At 41.2% G+C, this 12,133-nt stretch overlaps 1 protein-coding gene across 4 annotated transcripts in view; it reads right to left on the bottom strand.

The window, feature by feature from the left end:
* SLC6A15 (solute carrier family 6 member 15) overlaps positions 1-10,240 on the bottom strand; it is a 51,926-nt gene extending 41,686 nt beyond the window's left edge. Inside the window, exons 1-3 of one of the 4 annotated variants that reach the window (XM_070507207.1) lie at positions 10,065-10,240; positions 9,191-9,300; positions 2,026-2,106 (exon numbers count right to left, since the gene is read on the bottom strand). The gene's annotated coding sequence lies outside the window, so the exon portion shown is untranslated. Of the gene's footprint in view, positions 1-2,025; positions 2,107-9,190; positions 9,529-10,064 lie in introns of those variants that run through there. The other 3 variants (XM_070507206.1, XM_070507205.1, XM_044747191.2) reach the window with 3 other exon arrangements.
* Positions 10,241-12,133: the final 1,893 nt, after the last annotated feature.

Genomic DNA, 12,133 nt, shown 5'->3' with positions numbered 1-12,133 from the left:
CAATATAGAATTCAACCTAAAAACTTCCTTTGCAAATTACATCCCCTTTACATAAAACGTTTACAGTACGCTAAAAGATAAAAAGAAATCACAAAGCTGATAAAAAGGTGGGAAATATTTTTTTCCAAATGACAATACAAAGTCACAACTTATAATATACATTTTGCACAAAAAGGTAAAACTATAACACACCTATCAGAATGGCTAAAAATAATAATAACAATAACACCAAATGTTGGTAAGGATGCAAAGAAACTAGATCAATCATATAATGCTGGTAGAAATGTCAAATAGCACAGCCACTCTAAAACACAGTTGATGGTTCCTTTTAACACTAGGGTTACTTTTCACACAACACCGGTTGCTAGGAGTTAGGGTAGGGAGGGCAGGGTAGGTGGGCATGCTATAAGGGGTAGCACAAGGGAACCGTGTGAGGTGGTATAGTTTCGTATCTTCACTGTGGTAAGGGTTACACGATACAATTGCAAAGAACTACACACACACCCCAACACAAACACAGGGAAAAGGACCACATGCTTGGAAAAAGCTCTGTGGATTTTACCGCTATCAATATGCTGCTTTTGACATTGTATGTACTTTTATACAAGATTGTAAAATGGGGAAGGCTTAGTGAAGAGTACATGGGACCACCCTTTGCACCTTCCTGTGAACTTACAATTATTTCAAAACTAATTATAATTATAAAGTAATTTCCATAACTTGAAGTGTATTCCTTGTTAACTTCTATGAACCCAGGACAGACTAAATCTTACTTAACTAAAACAGTCTTTCAAAAAACCTTTAAACATATTCAAAATAGACAAAATCTTTTAAACACTTAAAATGTTATTAACACATTAAGAACACCTCACGTTTAGACCTGTATTTTGTTTCCTGAGGTGCTGTAACAAATTACTTCAAATTTAGTGGTTTCACACAACCGAAATTTATTCTTTTAAAGCTCTGGAAACAAGAGATCCAAAATCAGTTTCAATGAAGTACAATCAAGGTGGTGGAAGGTTTGCACTCCCTCAGGAGGCTCCAGGGGAGAGTTTGCTTGCTTTTTCGTGTGTATGTGAGGACGACTGGCCCTGAGCTAACATCTGTTGCCAATCTTTCTCTTTTGGCTTGAGGAAGATGGTCGCTGAGCTAACGTCTGTGCCAGTCTTCCTCTCTTTTATATGGGATGCTGCCACAGCGTGGCTTGACGAGCAGAGCTAAGTTTGCACCCAGGATCCAAACCCGCAAACCCCAAGATCTGAACCTGCAAATCCTGGGCCTCAGAAGCAGAATGTGCAAACTTAACTACTATGCCACAGGGCCAGTCCCCCGGGGAGAGTTTATTCTATGCCTCTTCTAGCTTCTGGAGGCTGCCAGCATTCCTTCACTTGTGGCCACATCACTCCAATCTCTGCCTCCATGTTCACATTGCCTCCTCCTCTTTACGTGTGTCCAATCTCCCTCTGCCTCTTTCATACAAGGACATTTGTGATGGCATGTAGGGCTCATTTGGATATTCCAGGATAATCTCTTCATCTGAAGATAATGTCTGCAAAGACTCTTCTTCCAAATAAGGTAACATTTACAAGTGCCAGGAAACAGAGGCAGACATATCTTTAGGAGCTATTATCAGCCAACCTCAGGCATATACTACTATATTACACTTATTTATATATATGTATTATCATGTCTTATGAATAACAAATTTGAAGGCACTTAATATGTTTTATTTATTATCAACATAGAATGTCAAGTATGATCCTTCTTTGTTATTTCCTGGAGTAGACTGTTTGCAAAAATGAACATTAACAATTCCTCCCAATACTCTACATGCTTGCTACTCCTTCCATCAGGAAACAGAGTCTATTTTTCCTTCTCTTAATTCTGGGATGGCCTTGAACTTGCTTTGACCCATAGAATGCAAAAGTGACACTATGCAATTTCCAAGGCTAGGCCTGAAGAAGCCTAGTAGTTTCTGCTTTCACTCTTTTAGAAGTCAGACACAATGTAAAAAAGTCCACCTGCCTTGCTTGAAGACCCACATGGAAAGGGAGAGAGAGGAGCCTCAGTCAGCCACCAATTGTTCCGGCCATCTGAGCAGAAGCCCTAGGGACGAGAACAAAGGCATTGACATTCTAGCCCGGGCTGAACTGCCAGCTCATACCAACTGGACCAGATGAAGCACATCGCTGAGCCTAGCCCATATACAGAATATGAGAAAGAAGAAGTCATTATTGTTTTAAGTTCGCTACTTTTTGGAATGGTTTGTTAAGTAGCAATGGATAACTGAAACATTTGCCTACAGGGAAGATAAATTGAATATTTATTGAATTTAACTAAAAATATAAATATTTAACTCTAGTGAAATTTAAAATATTGTCCAAGAAACTGTTCACAACGGAGCTAGACCTGTGCAGAAGGGGTATGGTTTAGGTTTTCAAATCATGTAGTGATTTTCTTTTAACCACAAGATAAATATGAACCTTAAAAGGCACATTTAGTTAGTCTTACGCAAAGTTCTATATGGTCAGTCTTATGTTTAGGCACCTTGTATATCAGAAATGAAATAGATATTAGCATAAAAAAACCTGTGGACATCAAAATGATCATAAGGGAATACCAGCAAAAACTCAACACACATAAAATTGATTACTTAGTGAAATGAACTAGCTCCTTGAAAAACACAAACCACCACAACTTACTCAATATGAAATAGATCATTTAAGAGCCCTATAACTATGAAGAATCTTGAAGGCATTATTTCAAAGCTCTCACAAAAGAAATCTCCAGGTTCAGATGGTGTTCCTGGAGAATTCTACCAAACGCTTAAAGAATTAACACCAACTCGGCACAATTTCTTCTAGACAACAGAAGATGATAGAACACCTCACAATTCATTTTATGAAGCTAGTATACTCTGAAATGAAAACCATACAAAGACAGTACCAGAAAAGAAAACTATAAATCTATATTTCTCATGAATATAGGCACAAAATTCTTTAACACAATATTAGAAAAGAGAATTCAGCAATATATAATAAAAATTACACACCATGACCAAGAGGGTTTTATTCTAGCTTTACAAGGCCAGTTCAATATACAGAAATCAATAACATAATACACCATAATAACAGGCTAAAGAAAAAAAACACATGACCATATGAATTGATGCAAAAAAGGCATTTGACAAAATTTGACACTCATTTATGATTAAAAGCTGTTAAAAAATAACTAAGAATAAAAGTGAACTTTTTAAACTTAATAAACATCATCTACAAAAAATGTACAGCTGACATTATACTTACCAATGAAAGACTGGATACTTTTCCCTTAAGATCTGGAACAAGACAAAATGTCCATTCTCATACTTTTATTCAACATGTTACTGGAAGTTCTAGCCAGTGCAATCAGGCAAGAAAAGGAAATATAAGGCATACAGACTGGAAAGGAAGAAAGAAAACTTTCTAATCCATAGACATTCTGATTGTCTATGCTGAAAATCCCAAGGAATCTACAGAACATGGACAGTACTTTTATGATGAAAACCACTAAGCATTGATAAAAGATCTAAATATAAAGACAGACATACCATGTTCATGGATTAGAAGACTCAACATAGTAAATATGTCAATTCTCCCTAAATTGATATATGTTTAATGTAATTTCTATAAAAATCCTAGCAAAAATTTTTTGTACACATAGATAAGGTTATTCTAAAATTTATATGAAAATGCAAAAAAACTAAAATAGCTAAAACAACTTCAGAACAGAAGAATGAAGTGGGAGGACTGACCCTACCTGATTTCAAGACTTATTACACAGCTACAGTAATGAAGACTGCGTGAGGTTGGTAGAAGGACAGACACATAGGCGAATGGAACAAAAGAGAGTACCCAGAAATAGACCCACAAAAATACACCCAACTGATTGATAAAGGTGCAAAAGTACTTTCAATGGAGAAATGATAGCCCTTTCAACAAATGGCTCTGAAACAGCTGGACATTCTTAGGCAAAATGTAACCTAAACCTAAACCTCACATCTTATACAAAAATTAACTCAAAATGGACCATGGACTTAAATATAAAACATAAAACTATAAAACTTCTAAAAAGAAACCATTAGAGAAAATCTTTGAGCTAAGCAAAGAGTTCTTAGACATGACACCAAAAGCAGAATCTATCAAAGCAGAAATTGGTAAACTGGACTTTCAAAATTAACAAGTTCTGCTCCACGAAAGAACCCATTAAGAGGATGAAAAAATAAGCCAAAGACTGGAAGAAAATATTTGCAGACCACATATTCAAGAAAGGGCCAGTATTTAGGATCTATAAAGAACTCATAAAATTTAACAATTAAAAATAATTTAACAAATGGGCAAAGGACATAATGAGACATTTCACTGGATATGATTTCTGGATGGCAAATGAGCACATGAAATGAGGTTCAACCTATTAGCCATTAGGGAAATGCTAGTTAAAACTACAATGAGATGTCACTACATACCTATCAGAATGACTAAAATATAGTGACAACCAAATTCTGACAAGGATACAGAAAAACTGGATTCATACATTGCTAGTGAGAATGAAAAATGGTACAGCTCTATAGCAAACTCAACATTCAACTACCATATGACATAGTAGTTGCACTCCTGGGCACTTACCTTGGAGAAATGAAAACTTATGTTCCGTAAAACCTGTAAACCAGTGTCCATAGCAGCTTTATGCATAATAATCCTACATTGGAAACAACCCAGATGTCATTCAATGGGTGAATGGCTAAACAAACTCTGGTAAGCCCGTAACATGGAGTACTACTCAGAAATAAAAACAAACTACTGATACACACAACAACTTGAATGAATCCACAGAGAATTATGCTGAGTGGAAAAAGCCAATTCCAAAAGGTTGCCTACTATATGATGCCATTTATATAAAATTCTTGAAATGACAAAATAATAAACATGAAGAACAGATTAGTGGTTGCCAGGAGTAAAAAAGGGGTTGATTGAGCACAGGAGTGAGGTGGATGTGGTTTTAAAAGGGCAACATAGGGATCTTTACAGAGATGGAACTGTTCTGTGACTTCACTTTATCAATGTCAATATTCTATGATGTTGTAGCATAGTTTTGCAACATGTTACATTTGTAGGAAACTGCATAAGGGCACACAAGAACTCTCTGTATTATTTCTTAACAACTACTTGTGAATCTATAACCATCTCAAAAATTTTTTTAAAAGGCAACTCACCAAAAAAATTATGCACTTTTATGTTGATATAACTGGCTAAATTTAGTGACTCCACTAAATCTCATCTGCTGGTCTAATATAATTTTATTTCTAAGAATGCTGAAGGAGGAAACTCTCTTATAAATTCAGAAACTACAAAAAATCATGGAGTCAAAATATCCATTGACTTTTATACCCTACTCACTTGACAGCATCTGATGCCTGCATACTGTTCTCCCAAGGGTATTTGCTATTCTTTTCACTTTACAGTATGTTTTAATCTATGTTTTGAATAAATAATACAGTAATATGATATTAAAGGGCATAGAATGAAAAATATGTTCCCACTCTTTCTCCCCAGTATCCAGGCCCGCTCTTACCTCCCTATCAGCCACCAAAGTCCTCGAAGGATATCTGTTGTATAGTCAAGCTAATATGCGCTTCCTCCTCACCTACCCGACCTGTTTTTTTCACACAACTGTTACTATATGTATAATTCTGATCTTGGTTTTTCACTTTAAAAGATCTTCAAAAAACTTTTGCTCTCAATACAATAACTTGTGTTTTTTCCAAATGATTGTATGATAGTTCATGGTACGAGTACAGCATATATTTAGGTCATTTCTGATAATTATTTCAATGTTCAAGCAACTAAATTCGTATATCTGGCCATTGCATACCTGTATAATGAATTCCTAGAAATGGAACTGCTTGATGAGAGGGTATGTGCTTTTATAATTTTGATAAATATTGCCAAATGACCCTTTATAAAAGTTGTCTCAATTTGTACTACCACGAGCAGTGTATGAACGCTCACACATTTCTCTCTGCCCTCTTCATTACAGGTAGTAACCTTTTGATCTTTGCCAATCTGATAGGTGTAAAAGCTCCCAGGGTAAGCATTCTACTCAAAGATAACAATCAGTTAATCTTATGTGAAAGGATATCTTAGTGTATTAATCACAAGGAAATATACTGACCTTCAAGACCGAAAACAGCTCTCTCCTATTCAAGTGATAGGGTGCATTGAAAACTACTGCAGCCCAGCCTCTAGGGCTTGCTTTTCACCAAGAAATATGAGACAATCATTGGTCAAAATTAATATTTAAACAGATAAATTTGTTTATCAAAAAAGTATTTACCAAACACTTCCAGAAGAGTAGTTAGGACTTGTATTATGTTATAAAGCAAACTGGAAATAAACTTAAAAATGCCTGCTATGAAATCTTGAATGTTTCCATGCATCAGACTATGCTTGTGGATTTTTGTTAATAATGCCATCTGCTCAGAAACTATTTTAAAATCTACTCTGCATAGGAATATATTAATATATCCAATCATGCATATGTATGTAATAAAGAATTAACATACTCTCCAAAAGAAGTTGAGAAGTAAAAGAAAAGTTTTCAGATCTCTTGATAATCAACAAGGTCTCTTTCAGATCTATCATTCTAACTCAATGATTTTTTAATTACTGAATGAACCCTAGAGTTTAAAGGAATGCAAATTTCTTACCTATTCACACACAAGTTTCATTTTACGACAGGACAAGCATATTTCCTAACACGCACACAGTAAAATTTGAACTGTGAACACTGAGTAAATTAATAATTACAGAGTTTAGGTTTTAGTAATTATTCTAACATTTTAAATTTTCAATTACTGACAAGCAGGGCATCACATCTGATTATTGGTCTCCCAAAGAGCTATTATTCGATTTGAAAATTCTTTACTATTTGCTAAGGTTTGAATGTTTGTGTCCTCCCCACCAAATTCATATGCTGAAATTCTAACCCCAACGTGATGGGGCCTTTAGGGGTTCATAGAAGAGAGCCTAGAGCTAACTAGCCTCTTCCACCACGTGAGGACACAGAAGACACCATCTACGACCCAGTAAGGGGCTTCTCATCAGACACCAAATCTGCTGGCACCTTGATCTTAAACTTCCCAACCTCCAACTATAAGAAATAAATTTCTGTTGTTTATAAACTACCTAGTGTATGATGTTTTGTTATAGCAGCCTGAACGGACTAACATAGTATTTCTTATTTACTTTATTAATTGGATGACAGGGCACTTATTTCCTAGAAATATGTATAAATACCTTTGTTAATGCCATTAAAAGACTATGTCTTGAGTTACATTGATTGGAAGATTAAAGCAATTCTTGAATCAAGTATATAACATGCAATCAGAAAAAGAAAACGTGTCAACAAACAGTAAGAGATTATCTTCCTTCCAAAATAGTGTTAATTCCTGCCTTCCTGAAAAAGAACAAATTGAATGTTTCACTTGCAGGAAAAGGGTCAATGAATTCAGTCATATGTATTGATAATAAATTTTACTCTAACAAATATACATGAATCATTGATCACGTGGGTCGAAAAGACACTAACACTCTCAAAAATAAAATAGACAGTTCTGATGGTCAAATACTCCAAATTTAATGAGAGAAATACACGCACTCTAAAAGGAAGATTCGCTCCATTGTCAAGTACTTATTAAATACATACTATAAGCCAAACCCAGCGCTAAACGCCAAAGACATTAAGAAGGAAATGAGGCTGGGTGGGGCAAGCAGCTCGATGGGGTTGCTTCGTCAGAGAATGATATTTGCAAAAGCAAACACTTTGTTCCCGGTACCCGGGGAAAGCAACCAGGCACTGACAGGCATCAAACAGCTTTAAAAACTGAGTGATGAGGAAGCCATAAAGCAAACCCTTCGTGCTTCTGGGCAGCGAACCTTACAAATGGTGCAGACTGGGTCTACATTTAAGACCTGGAAGGAAAACTGCCGGACTGGGAGAAACGGTCGCAGTCTCATTTGCATAAGCACCCAAACACTGCTGACGTCACCGCGCCCGAGTGCGGACGCCGCCCCGTCTTACTCCAGCCTCTCCCCGCGAGGGACGAGGGCGCAGGGGAAAGGGAGAGCCGGCCACAGGCGAGCGCGAGCCGGGGCATCGCTCACCGCGAACGCGGCAAACGCCGCTTCTCTGCTGAACGGAAAAGAATTCCCCCGCTGCGGCCTCTGAGACCGCGCGGGTCATACCTGTCCCCGCGACGTCTCGGGCGTTTTGATCCACTCATATTTGTAAGGCAGGCGTGCCTGCGTGTCACGACTGAAAGGTTCTCCCTAGACTCAAAGCCCTCCTCGGCCCAGGCCACGCACAGACCGGCCAAGTGAATGAAACGTCCAAACGGTCTGAGTTCCCAGTTGCTCCTACCGTTTCCTTAAAATCCCAGCGCCACCACCCGCACCGCCAGACTCAAATTCCTGGCTGCGCAGAAATACACAGGCTGTGCTTTCTTCGGTAGCCACGTGCCCCGTGCAGGGCGAAAGGCCCACTTCAGGACCATTTATCGCAGGATGCTTCAGGCGAGAGGGAAGTGGAGTCACGTGAAAACACATCGCCTTCGGTAGTCGCCTTCAGCAGATGCAAAAGCAACCAGAAGCGAATGAGAAATGAGGCTGGCTCTTCTCCCCGCCCCACCGCCCACCCGCACGAGGATCGGCTTCCAACTCACCTAGAACCTCGGAAGCGCCTTGCTCCGTGCCGGCCCTCCCAACTTTCCTCTAGCACTTGCCACAGGCGGACCCCACCCTTCAGACAACCCTGCCTTGACTTGGAAACGACCAGTCTCTCGGGGATGCTGTGGGCAGTTTCCACGACGAGAAGGAAGGAGGGCGACACGTTTCGACCCATGTGCTTCCCCCTCCACGCCGCCTCTCGCCCCCCGAGGGTACAGAGTTCAGGACGCGGAGCTAGGAGGGTCGCCCGCTGAGCCCAGCTTCGCCCTCCCAGGGCTTTGGAGCCGCCCTCCCTCCCCTCCCTTCACAGCCTGAGTCCTTCCCGGGATCGATCCATCCATTCCGCTCCCGTCCCCTGTCCCCGGGTGGCAGTCGGTGAGCCGCACCCTGCCTAACCCGTGCCCTTAGCGGTAGGAGAGCGTCCTTACAGTTAGCGAGTCTCGACCCGGCGCCTCCGGCTGCTTCCACGTCCCGACAGTAGCCGCAGTCGCCGATGGGTCGGGTCCAGGTGGGGTGACAGAGGCCGCGAAGGAGCGGTCTGGAGAGAAGCAGCAGCTCGCTCAGGGCGGGCCCTGGGGCCGGGGTGAGGGGTCGCTGCCCGGCGGGCTGGCGGGCGAGACTCGTGGGCGCCTGTGTGGTGGCCAGGGACCGAGCACGAGATACAGCGCGCGGCTGCGTGCGCGCGGGGGTGCGAGTGTGTGAGTGAGGGTGTGACGGAGGCGCCCACGTGCCCGGCCCGCCGGGGCTGCGGCCGCCGACACGCTGCGGGGGAGGGGGGAGGGGGCAGGCCGCGGGCGGCGGGCGGGGGAGCCAGGTCGCCCGGCGGGGCGCCGCACCTCCCCGCGCCACCGCCCCGCGCCACCGCCCCTGACGCAGAGGCCGCTGCGGCTGCCCCGCCGCGTCCGCCTCCGCTCCGGGCTGCGCCTCCGGGACCGGAGGACCGGGGAAGCCCGCTCCACAGCAGCAGAAAACAAATTCCCCTGCTTCCCGTCCTCCCCCAACCCGCTCAACAGACAGGATGGCACCAGTTGCCCGCCCCCCGCCTTTGTCTCAGCGAGGATAACAACAGACATGGTCCTACCTCGCACCCTCTGAATATTCTCCAAGAGTCGGTGATGGGACTAGAAGAAGTGGGTGACCCAGAGCACCCTTCTCCCTAGCTTTCTCTCCAAGCCGGCCATTTACATCTCTTGCAAGAGAAAAGCACTGTGGGCATTTGCTTCCCCCATCAAAAGGGGACCTGATAGCTCTCCGTGATTCTGGCCAGGTTATGAAAGGCTGTTTTAGGGAGCTGGTCCTCACCTTCTGTTGGTCCCTTAGCATCCGACTCTTCTCCAAGGGGTCTCATTACAGAATGAAGGCTGACTGACTTCTTGCAGCAGTCAAGACATATTCATAATTAAGCCACGTGGAGAATTCCTAAAATATACATCACTGAGCACAAAGCTTAGCCTCCTTTTGAAAATGGCTGCATCTTCTCCTAAACAGGGCGTGTGCTCTATGGACCAAATTTTGTGTCCTTGGAACTTTTGAAATTTGAAAGAAACGCAAAATGAACCCAAAACATACTGTAGCAGAAAGGTTCAGTGACTCGGTGAAGGACATTTTTCACTTTCAGAGGGTTAATATCACCACTAGAAAAATACTTTTGTGCACTTTCAAGCCTTCCAACAGTCCCTCAGATTTTGATGGTTTGTATCCAATTAATACTGAATTAAAAAATAAGGCCATTGCAGACAGGTTTTCATGCAGTGAAAAATCTCCTGGAAAGAAATCACAAGACCTGAATTTCAGTTCAGAACATTGCTGCTAATCCTTAGCTTTTAAAGCAGCCAAGAGAGCTTTTCCTCAGTCTCTCCCAATCCCACCTTTAAAATATGAAAGAAAAAAATTAAATTAGATTTGATTCCCTGGGTGCCCCTCCCCTGCCATGGGTAAACAAATGGGTAAACAGATGCCCTGCAGAAAAAATAAAAACCGTTAGTATAAGCCTTTTACAGAACATCTTGCATAATTTGCCTTTTACATCACGGATTGGCAAGAGACAAATATTTATGCTGATATATATCATTTTATATATACTGAAATTGAGATTTGTACAAATAACACCGATACCAACTGAGAAGAATTTAAGAAAATAAGTAGAACTATGTCCTCTGTAATCAGGATTAGGCTTATCTGTGGGAAACAAAGTTTTGTGTATGCCTACAGGAGCAGTTCACTCACAGGAGGACCAGAAGACCGACCCGCCTGCTAGTAATCCCCCCCACACACTTTTTCACTCACGTTTGACACCTATTGCAAATGCATGTGCAAAGCTACAAGTCACAAAATCTTTGTGGAGTAATATCTTCAAAGCTGACTGTTACTAATTTATGTCTTAATGCCAGTGAGGAGAAATGAGAGAAAGCAGCTATGGAGTTTCCCACTAAGTGCCTGAGGCTTTAAAATAGCTTATTTAATCTTCTCAATTAATTAATGAGGTGATTTTTCCTAATTTAGAGATTACACAGAGGTGATACTCAGAAAGAAAGAAAAACTACACATAGTCACAGCTAGTGCTATGACAGAATGGAGATTTAAATCCAGAACTGGCTGGCTTCAGAGTTCATGTTTTTCTATACTACCGTGTAAGCTTTGAGTGAATGCATAGATTTTAACGGGAGGAAAATGTAGAATTAACACACGGGGTAGACACCTTTGAAAATAAGAAGTGTGGGGTGGAAAGCGCCCAAAAGGAGAGCTGGGGAACTCCAGTCACGGAGGTGGAAAGTATACTTTTTTTAATTTTAACAACAAGGAGCCTTCAAAGATGTACTGTTCAATTGCTAACATCCTTTAGCTAATGATTATTGAGTGCTGCCTCTGTCACACAGCAGAAAAATGACCACATGGTGTTGGTGTGGGCGGGAGGAGGCAGCACACAGAAGGGGAAGAGCAGAACTTGGAAGAAGATTGCAACCTACAATTAAAGGGAAACCAGTCTTTTTTGTCCACACCGTGTTTAATAATATTAGCAAGTATCAATTTGATATTAAGTATATGCCTTTGCGAGGTGCAGAATAATATATATGCCTTATTTTTCTTAATCCTTACACCAACCCTATGATGTAGGTGCAGTTATTGGCGACACATTGGAGAAGAAAAAACTGAGACTTCAGTTGTCCCGGTTCACACAATCAGAAGGCAACTGTCAGAGGCTGTAAATAAATACCTGCCTGTATCTAAATCACTTTCTGAATTTGATGCCTACTTTTAAGCACCAAAGCCCTCAGAATTACAATATTATATAAAAGCTCCCAAAGATGTAGCACCAGAGTTGAGAAAAAACATTCAAAGATCCCCCCCCAAAAGATTTTAATACCACAATA

The sequence above is a fragment of the Equus asinus genome, chromosome 4 (genome assembly GCF_041296235.1).
Source record: "Equus asinus isolate D_3611 breed Donkey chromosome 4, EquAss-T2T_v2, whole genome shotgun sequence".
Lineage (NCBI taxonomy): Eukaryota > Metazoa > Chordata > Mammalia > Perissodactyla > Equidae > Equus > Equus asinus.
The sequence above is the reverse complement of the archived record's forward strand: the minus strand, read 5'-3'. Positions and strand labels throughout refer to the sequence as shown.